General features: G+C 41.5%; 1 long non-coding RNA gene across 1 annotated transcript; it reads left to right on the top strand.

Annotated features, from left to right (window-relative positions):
* The first annotated feature begins 2,815 nt into the window (after window positions 1-2,815).
* LOC148889731 (uncharacterized) lies at window positions 2,816-10,479 on the top strand. The gene is made up of 3 exons (XR_016116922.1): window positions 2,816-2,878; window positions 8,922-9,144; window positions 10,143-10,479. It is a non-coding gene; the product is annotated as an uncharacterized LOC148889731 (long non-coding RNA).
* Window positions 10,480-10,839: the final 360 nt, after the last annotated feature.

The raw sequence follows: 10,839 nt of genomic DNA, 5'->3' as shown, positions 1-10,839 counted from the left end.
CGAGATAGCTAGACAGACCGCTAGCGAGATAGATAGCTACCTATATCGCTAGCGAGATAGAGAGCAAGATAGATAGCGACATAGCTAAATAGATAGCTAGATATATAGCATATATATTTTTTTTATTAGTTAAATAATTTACATAAATTATTTCTACATAAAACTAAAATTGTAGCTGAACAAGTTGATATGATGAATAAAATAAAAGTAAAAAAATGAACTAATTGTGACTACTGCACTAACTGGTCGCCGCGTCACTGTCGATGAGTCCAATCATCATCAGTTCTTCCAAACGTAATGACCCCTCCCCCGCAAAATCATCATCATCATCATCATCATCATCCATTTCATTTCTAAGCGCCTTTCAAAACTCTCAAGGTCACTTTACAGTCACAGGATAAGTTTTTATGTAAGTGAGCAGCGGCAGCCACACACGCCAGCGTTCACTCAACCCGGAAGTAAATAGATAGAAAGCTAAATTATTTTCAAAGTTGTTTATGTTATTTTTTTAATTTTACATTGCTTTCCATCCCACATTCGCCCACCGAACTATCTCGGAATTCTGCATAATTATGTGAAACTTTAATGGCTATTTTCTCTCCAATTATCCAATTACAGTGACGGTCACGTTCATTCCAATATAATATCTATAGAAGTGTCTCGTTATGCGACTGATGGTGGGCTGAGACAGCCCGCCCGTCTTTGTCAGAAAACGCACGGCGTGTTTGGGAAAGGCACGCCGGCAAATTGATCCAAGATGGCAGCGGTGTCGCGTATAAAAAGCGCGCTTTTAACAATGCTGCCGCCGCGGCGTCTATTTTGGGCAGATAGCGGCGCATCTGTGTTGTTAGCTGTCAAGCCTGTCACACTCGCTCGTCAGTACGTGGCAGCCATTTGGTTGCTGCAACAACGTGTTTGAGTGGCGCGCACGCTTCTATCGGGAGCCCATTACCGCTAGCCCGCGGCTATTTTGCAACAAGTCAAAGTGCCTCAGTCGTTTTGGATTATCGCGCGGCAACAAAAGCCAATCAGGCTTTGCTTCCATTTATTATATATTAGATACTTTGTTGTTTTATTTCCCCCCTCCTTTCTACGTGCGCTTCATATTTTAGCAATCCTGACATCACTCTCCGGTTATTGCTATTCATTTCCATCTAATTAGCTTGATTAGCCCGTGCAGCCATCCATTTTCTTTCCTACTTATCCTCATTAGGCTAGTGGGTTAGCCGTAGCTCATCCTAGCCCATCCTCTGCATGGGCAAGAAGCAAAAAAATGTTTTGTCACCCAAAGAATAAATCAACAAATAAGTTAAATAAATAAAATAAATAAATAAATACAAATACATAAAAATAAATATACATACATACAAAATACATAAATACTTACATACAAAAATACATAAATACATACATACAGAAAGAAAGATTAAAGAAATAAAGAAACAGAAATAAAAAAACATATAGACAAATAAATACATTAATGAATTAATAAATTAATTAATATATTAATAAATAGTTTAGAACCTATGGACATGAAAATGTTTTTTCCTTTCCACGAGGGGCAGCATTCCCCTTTTTTTCATCCTAGCACTTTGTTCCAGCTTCATCTGTTGTTAAAAGCTCTAGCTAAACCAATATGTAAGCATTGCATTGTATTTTGTACAGCTGCCCCCATTTCAACCTCATATAACTCCAGACCCATATAATTTAGGAATTAACTCTTTTTTTTCTGGTGAAAGAAGAGAGAGAGTCTAAGGTTTCTATCGCTGCATTGAATGTTTATGTAGTCCTAAAAGTCAATATTCCTGGAAGTCCTTGAATTTGAGTGACAATGACTAGAGTGGATACATTTTCGTATATTGTCTGGCATTGAATGAGTTAATGAGTCAATAACTAATGGGTGTAAATGTAAGTATCATTCTTAATCTGGGTATTTCAAAGAAAACAAATACCAGAGATATGTTATGAAGACACATTTTGTCAAATAGAAAGTGGGGTCGGGACGGGCGGGGAGGGGGGGGGGCAATAGGTTAGTTTCAAGGGCTTTTGCCTTCCATCGTTTTGACTGACCTCCGCCATTTTTGTCTGTGGCAACTGAAGAGAAATAAAAAAAGAAAGAAAGAGAAGAAAAAAGGTGAAGCTTTAGCCTTTTGTTAGTTTTCTGGTTAATCAATTGAATGGACTGTACGCTTGATTGAAGCGAGCGCGTCCACAGCGCCGATGAAGGAGGAAGGACAAAAGCACAAAAGCACAAAAGCACAAGAGCACACAAGAGCACACAAGGACATGGCCCAGGATCTTCTCTTTTCAAAATTTTACTTGATTTTTTTTTTTTGCTCTTTTTCTGGCCCTGGATTCTTTTCGTGGCTTTTTGAAAGCTTGAATTCCCTCCAGTCTGAAGCATATGCGCTGTTCTTCTACAGTCTTTCTTCCCCCCCGCCCCCCCATGCAGTACTCTTGGCGACTTGGAATGCTCACAAGTGGCTCTCCTGTATGTTACCTGATATTTATTGATTGATTGTTTCTCGATGGAAGGCGTTAGAGCGTCTGTGATCTTCATGGCCTTTGGTGACATTTCTGTTACGTTTCATGAAAAGCATTTTTCCTACGCCGCAATACAATAAAGATGTTATTTTTTTTTTTTACAAGAGCACAGCCCTTTTACCGTCCTATGAAAAAAACACTTGTGTTGAAAGAGGAGGCTCGTTGTTGTCACCATGCAAGTTTAATAACTTTGTAGCGACAAACACCATGAATCATGGAATGCTTTTTTTCCACATTTGTCTCGCAGGACAAGTCAAGACCCCAGTGGAAAGTAGCCGCCAAGCTAGTCGCAGTGTCACACAAAAGCAGCAATTTGGGCCCCGTGCAAAACCAGGTAACTTGTTTCCGAGTAGCAAATATTTTGCCGGGGTCACCTTGCCTCATCTGAACAACCCTTGCCTCACAATCCTATTTTTTTATTTTATTGGCTTAAAGGTTAGCAATTATTGTAATATGATGGGGCCGTGCCGCGAATAGCAAAAATCGATGTGTGATTGCGTTGTATAATTGCCTAGACAGGGCCACGTACGGCGCCAGAGCACTCTTTTTGGATTAGTCACAGTTTGGACTTCATTGTAGTTTCTTGACACCAACATTGAGAGTTGGATTTTAGACAGGGCTTTGGTACCCTCTTTGGACATCCTGGAACTATGTCGAGGATGGATGAGGAGTTTCAATTCGACCGGCCAAAGCTGTGTCATCTCCTGGAAAAAATCATGAAAGCTTCCTGTCATTGCCAGGTTACAGGTCCACGAAGCTTTCATGAACCAATGACCTTGCAAAATCAGGTTTGTGAAAGCTTCATGAACCCGTGACCTTTTAAAGTCAGGTTCATGAAGCTTTCATGAACTGATGACCTTGCAAATGCAGGTTCAAGAAAGCTTCATGAACCGGTGAGCTTAAAAAGTCAGGTTCATGAAGCTTTCCTGAACCGGTGTCCTTCCAAAGCCAGGATCAAGAAAACGTCATGAACCGGTGACCTTGCAAAGTCAGGTTCATGAAACATTCATGAACCGATGACCTTGCGAAGTCAGGTTCAAGAAAGCTTCATGAACCGGTCGGTGACCATGCAAAGTCAGGTTCCTGAAGCTTCCATGATTATTTTTCCCACGAGATGACACGACTTTGGCCGGTCGACTAGAAACTCCTCATCTATCCTCGACAGAGTTCCGAGATGTCACAAGAGGGTACCAAAGCCTTGTCTGATGTCAAACAATTTCTCGGCCTTGGAAAGCAGAGGAAAATTTCCACAGTTTTTGGAACATATGGAAGTGGATTATCGATCAGAAGAATAACAATAAACAACAATTGCAAGAGTGCCTTCACAAGCCCTAATTAATAGAGTCGCACAATTCAGAAGGGTTGCGCTGGGAAGACAATTTTGAAAGAAATAAAACCCCTTCTGTGAATGAGATACAGTACTCAATAAATAGGATTTGCACAAAAGAGCCTAAACGGGGAGGCTGGTGGCCGGTTGCCATGGCAATACTTGGCCCTCACTGAAGAGCCTGTTTGTGTTTCTTGTGTTTTTTTATTTTTTAATGCTGATAGAACTGACGAACTAATAGCCGAGCTCCAGACAATCCATTCTCTTGATTAGCCCCTCCCTCGTTAGTCCTCCCCCCACTCTTGTCTACTTTTCATTCGTTGGGATTATTTAAGCGTTCGGGGCAGCGTCGCACTTCAGTCAGCGTCTTTCTTGGTGTTCCCGTACTGGAACATCAAACAATATCGCTGACTTCCACGTCCGCCTCCGATGCTTTTGCTTTGGTAGCATTATGTGGCACCAAATGATGGGAATGTGTGTGTCTGCGGGTAATAAATCAACGGAAAGGAAGACATTTTTCTTCTGGGTAGCGGCCAGAGGAAAACAAATGAAAGAGATGATCGGAGTTAAGACAAAGTCAAGGGCTTCAGGTTGGGATTAGGATTCAGGCTAAAATTCAGCGTTAGGATTGGGGCAGTGGTTCTTAACCTGGGTTCGATCGAACCCGAGGGGTTCGGTGAGTCGGTGTCAGGGGTTCGGTGGATCCTCCGCCACAGAGGTCCACCCCTCAGTCTAGACTCCAGTTAGTAGGCGCAGTCATTGGATCGGTGAATAAGCATATGACACTGGTGGGGTTCGGTGCCTCCAACAAGATTAAGAACCACTGGATTAGGGTGAGATGGTGGGAGGGTTAAAAGGTGGTTAGGATGAAGGTTTGACGGGGTTAGACTAAATATTTGGGGTTTGGTTTAGAGGGGGACACTTAGTGGTTAAGATTAGAGGGTTACGGTTAGGACTAGTGGTCAGGACGAGGGGGTTGGTTTTGGGTTTAAGGTTGTGTTAGGATTAGAGGGTTAATGCTGAGGATGAGGGTTAGTGTTAGGATGAAAGTTAGGTTCAAGGGTTAGGGGGTGTTAGGGTTTAAAGTTAAGGTTATTAGGGTTCCAGTTAGTGTGATTATGATAACCCTAGAATCCTAACTCTTACTCCTAAATGCTCCCCTTAACCCTTTAACGGTTTAACCCGGAACCTTAACCCTAGGATTTGGGGGTTCTGATTAGGTTCAGAGGTTAGGGTTTTGAGTTGGTTTTTGAGTTTGAGCTAGGGTTATGGTTGTGGGTTAAAGCGTTTGAGTTAGGGTTAGAAATAGGGTTTTGGGTTACGGCCCAGGGGTGTATGGGGTTAGTCTTGGGTGGTTAGGGTGAGGGTTTGGGGGTGAGGGTTTAAATTTAAGGTTATTAGGGTTCATTTTAGTGGGATCATGGTAAACCCAGAATCCTAACCCTTTAATCCTGGACTTTAACCCTAGTTAGGGTGTTTGGGTTTGGGGGTTCAGATTAGGTTCAGAGTTTAGGTGTTAGGGTTGGTGTTGGGTTTTGAGTCAGGATTAGTGTTTTAGGTTAAGGGACAGGAGTTAGGGTTCGGGGTGAGGGTTAGGATTTGGGTTAGTGTCAGGGAGTTCAGTAAAACAATTTTATTCACCACATCACAAAACCTCACCAATAAACACTTAATTTGCCAACTTTTGGAACATAATCTAGCTAACAAGTTTCAAATTCATTCGGACACCATGGAACATCAAGGTGGAGGATGCGGAGCCATTAAACAAGGATGCTGGCACTGCGTTGTACATTAGTTTATTAACATCCGACACGGTTCACGGCGCAAGCTAATCCAAAGTGAAATTATTACCCAAAGTCGTCGCAGTCCGTGTAAACGCAAACCCAATATTATGACACGGTGTATTTAATGGACTTTCAAATGCTAAATGTAATTCCATCTGGTGCGCATAATGACTTGGAGTTTTATGTGCCTTGCCATCGTTGGACTCGGGCGGGAAAATGCCTCGCGGCAAACTGCCAGACGTCTTCCGTAACGCCAGTGCCACACATGTGTATGCTTTCCTCTGCAGAACTATTTGAATCATATTCATAAATGGATGAGTAACAAGAAAGCATCTTCTCCCAATCTGAACTCTCTGAAGCCATTGTTTTGATTCTAGAGCAAGGCAAGACGTCTTGTTGTGACGTCACGAACAAGGGGCGAGACCTTCTGAAACTCGGCATCTCCGAGGTCATTTTGAAGTAGTTTTGGGGCACTTTAACTCCTTTTTATTGGTGTTTTGCATTTGACTAAAAATATCATCCTGCGTGTTTTGGGTAGTTTAGATGCTATACAACGTTTTTTCTGATGTCAGTTAGGAAACAAAAAAGTGGTGTCGGTTGCCCTTTAATAAATGTACCCCCACAACCCCCCATCCCCCCCCCGCAAACTCACGACTAACTTTGTTTGTTTTATTGTTTTGTTTTAAAATCAACGACCAAACAGGGCGGTTGGTCCTCATATTATATTCGACTCCAAAAAATGGTATCACTATATCGCCCATGAGTATTTTCTTACCCTCCATTTTGTATCTGTTTCTGCTCCCCGAGTGTTTCAAGTAGCCATTTGGGAAGCGCTGAGATCATCAACAATCAACGAAAACACCGCCGTAAAAACAATAATAGTCCATTTTATAAAAGTATTGCCCTTTCAATGCACGCAAACAAAACAAAAAAAAGCCATTCTCCATATTTTTTTTTATTTGATTTGACCCCCCGCCCCCCCTGCGTACCTTTTGATCAGCAGTTAATTGCCTTATAAAAATTACATTTGCGCTGATTGATCGAGGCAGGCCAAAAACAGGGCAGGTCAATTAGCTCTGCAACGCTGAGCTACGCTCATATTCATGTAAAAATATCAACGGAAAGTTGTTTTTTGAGAGAACAGGACGTTTTTACCTGATTATAAGCCCCCGAGGGAACATAAACAACTCATCTTCGAAGGCCATTATCAACCATTAGCAGACATTCAGGTCCGAGTACACACGAAAAAAAATATTTCAAAACATTAGACCTTCATGTGTTTGAACTTTGCCCTATTTATGAGAAAATTGTTTATGTTGGCTGAGCTTACGTCGTTTCTGTGAGATACACCAAATAACCCCTTTCAAGGGTTTACTTCATCTTCACATTGGATTGGATTTGCCTTTATTAGTCTCGCAGTGGAGAAATTTACATTTCACAGCAGCAAAGTTATGAAAGAAATGAATTCTCATGGAAAAGAAAAAATAATGCAGGCTACGTGTGTTAGCTAGCTTACTGTTGGAGTTGGAGATCCAGTATATGTGTTTATCCAGTGTATGCTGTATGCCGATCTCTTCTGGCTTCTCTGCTAGCAGAGAGAGCAATTTTTCAACAGCGCACATGCGTGGGAAGCCGTGCGTATTTGGGTCAGTAAAACGCGTGTGCGCCGACACTAAAAGGTAAGTATAAAATTTATAAATAAACTACAGTAAACAGTTTGGTATACATTACAGGTACAGGTATACAGTAATAAAAAAATGATAATACGAAATGTAAAACGATAAAAATGACACTAAAAGTGAACAAATTTATTAAATGAACTGTAAATAGTGTGGTATATAATAGTATTCAATAGAAAACGTTGCTTAAAAACAACAGACTGACATCAAATATTATCCTGTCGTGTAAACGTCACGTCAGCCATTTTGAATGGATTTCGATTTACGACCGTTTGACTTACGAACGGTCGTAACTCGGATGTTACCTATATCTGCTTTTTTTCTGCCAGGTTGAAATGCTAAATCGTCCGAGCTTTCCAACAATTGTGAAAAAAAATAGAATAAACATCTGTTACTATCCACGTAAAAAGAATGCGCGGTGATTTGAGACATTTGCAACTGTAAAATGGTTACCGCTTATGCTAACAGTTAGCGTAGCGTCTACAGTAAACAATTGTCAACGATTGGCAACAAACAGATAGAGGTAATAAAAAAGAACGTGCGTACTACAAATAAGGCCATAAAGAAAAGAAAGTGTGGCAAATGTCGCTACTGTCAAAACACCATTAGCTTCCGACGGCAATCTCAAGCGCCACACGAGCAACGACACCAATCCTTTGACAGTAGCCATGTGATGTAATTAACTCATCGCCTGGTTCATTAGTGTTGTTCTTGGAAATAACAAAAGATTTTTTTTATTTCATAAATGCTATTTAGCCAGGCGGTGAGATAAATGCTATGTGACACGAAAGCCTTTATTGCCATTCGGTCAAGTGAAAGAAATTGTTTTCTAGTGAGACGGAACGATGGGCGTAAATTACTTTCCAATAGTAATTTGGTTAAAAAAAAATAGGTGTGATGTAATTTTTGACACGCAGTAGTTTATCATTTCCTTTTCGTTATCTTGCCTGGTATGTTTTGTTTATTTTTACCGCCTAATGTGGCTGGGCAGAAGCTTTTGACGTGCCTGATAATTGGATAGGGTCGCCCAAAAAAACTACTATGTATCACCAGGAATTTTTGATGGAAAAGAACGGTGATATAGAGTAAAGCAGTGTTTTTCAACCAGTGTGCCGCGGTTATTTGCTGGAAAAAAAAATACTGTATAATAAGGCGGTTTTTTTTTTCTTACAAAAACGACCATGTATAATAAGGCATTTTTGGCAGGTGTTTTGAGCTAAAAACACCATCATGAATGGTAAGGCGTTTTTAGCCCCAAAAAAACAACGATGTATCGTAAGGCGTTTTTAGTCGAAAAAAAACCCGACCATGTTTATTTAGTAAGGCATTTTTAGCTGAAAAAAAACGGCATATACATTTAGATGTGTTACAGTATGTATGTTACAGTATGTATGTATGTATGTTACAGTTTTTAGCCCCCAAAAACCCCACAATCATGTATAGTAAGGCGTTTTAGACCGAAAAACACAACCATGTATAGTAAGGCGTTTTTAGCCGAAAAAACCGACCATGCATAGTAAGACGTTTTTAGCTGGAATTCAACCTGAATGATGGCACACACACGCTGACACTTTTTTTCCCCCCCAGTGAGACGAGAGCAGGGATGACGGCCGTGGACGGCGAGTGGGAGGGGAGGAAGCACCCGAGGCCGCCGAGCTGCGGTGTAGATGTTGATGAAGTGCCCCCGTAATTGGCTAATGAGATCTAAGCTGTCTCCTCTCTGCGCCTTTCACCCGCTGAAGTGACGCGTGGCGCCTCGCCGTGGGCCCTTTTGGATTGTATGCCAGGATGACGTCGTCCGGGTTGCTCAGTAGGTAGAAATGTGGGCGAGGGAGGGGGGGGGGGCGGCGGCGGTGGGCGTTGGAGTGTCGAGGACCCTCCGTGCTCTCACCTGACATCTGTCGGCGTGAAAGTTAGCTTCTAAATAGCAGCGTGTTGCTAGAGACATCTGCGGTAGTGCGCTCCAAAAGTGAGCCGTTTTTTTTTGGCTCGGCTCACTTAAAAGAGCTGACTCTTTTGGCTCCCAAATGGCTCCTCATTTTTTTGTCGCTTAAATTAATTCACGACCAAAAATCATGGAAAATTATGTGAAACATGAATTATGTGTGTAAAAAAATACACTATATGACATGTTTTTATTTCTATGGCTATCTATGGGATAGATATGGCTATCTATAGTAAGGTGTTTTCTATGGATTTCTATGGCATTTATATGTACACAGAAAGCATCCACTAACTTTCACTTTCCCTGTGATTACTTTTTAAGTAGGTAAGTAGGTAGGTCAGTAAGTAGGTAAGTAAGTAGGTACATAAGTAGGTAAGTAAGTAGGTAGGTAAGAAGATCGATGAGAAGGTTTCTTCAGCCGTCATCTGTACAAAAGTGAAGGTTTCGGACGTTTCGCCTCCTATCCAAGAGGCTTCGTCAGCGCTGACGAAGCCTCTTGGATAGGAGGCGAAACGTCCGAAACCTTCACTTTTGTACAGATGACGGCTGAAGAAACCTTCTCATCGATGGACCACTCCTGTACGACTGAGAGCTTACACAGAGGTAGGTAGGAAGGTAAGTAAGTAAAAAGATAGATATAAATAAATATAAATATAAACATTTAAATAAATACAAACAAGAGAGATGACCCCGCCCCCTTTCTGTCCTCACCAGCTGACTCATCCCACCGCTCATAGCATGACATTTTCAACTGTGTGTGTGTGTGCGTGCGTGTGCGTGTGCGTGTGTGTGTGTGTGTGTGTGTGTGTGTGTGTCAGCCTCATTGTTGCATTGATGCATTTGCGCTTTGTCCTTTCCGACAGAGTTAAAGTAAGATGAATATTGGAGCGCCGCCGCCGTCCGCCATTACTCATCCGACATCTGCGAAGTGCCGCTTTGCAACGACAAGGCCTCGCAGCGCAACGCAGAAAGCGGCGCCACGCAGAATGCGGGAGCAATTATTTCCTATAGAACTTGTGTCTCTCCAACACGATTCATCACATGCCGCAAGACAAATATTGTGTCTGGGAAATTGCTTGTATGTGGAATAAGAGAGAGGCTGATTAGCAAATTGCATGACCACGATTCACGATAATAACAAACGACAAGTTTGTTACTCAGCTCACATTGCCCCCTTCCTCTTACGCTACAGAAGCCTCTGTGAAACAGCGGGCCAAAAAGTACGACTATGTATAGTAAGGCATTTTTAGCCGAAAAAAAAAAACCTGACCATGTATAGTCAGGCATTTTTTGCCAAAAAAACGACCATCTATAGTAAGGCATTTTTGGACAAAAAACCCCACCAAGTATAGTAAGGCGTTTTTAGCCTGAAAAAAACGACCATGTGTAGTAAGGCATTTTTTGAAGAAAAAAAGACCATGTATAGTAAGGTGTTTTTAGCTGAAAAAATGACCATGTATAGTAAGGCATTTTTTGATGAAAAAAAGACCATGTATAGTAAGGCATTTTTTGACGAAAATAAAGACCATGTATAGTAAGGCATTTTTTGACGAAAAAAAA

The sequence above is a fragment of the Hippocampus bargibanti genome, linkage group LG13, assembly GCF_051943395.1.
Source record: "Hippocampus bargibanti isolate YZ-2025 linkage group LG13, ASM5194339v1, whole genome shotgun sequence".
Classification (NCBI taxonomy): Eukaryota; Metazoa; Chordata; class Actinopteri; order Syngnathiformes; family Syngnathidae; genus Hippocampus; species Hippocampus bargibanti.
This window is presented reverse-complemented; position numbering and strand designations above follow the sequence as displayed.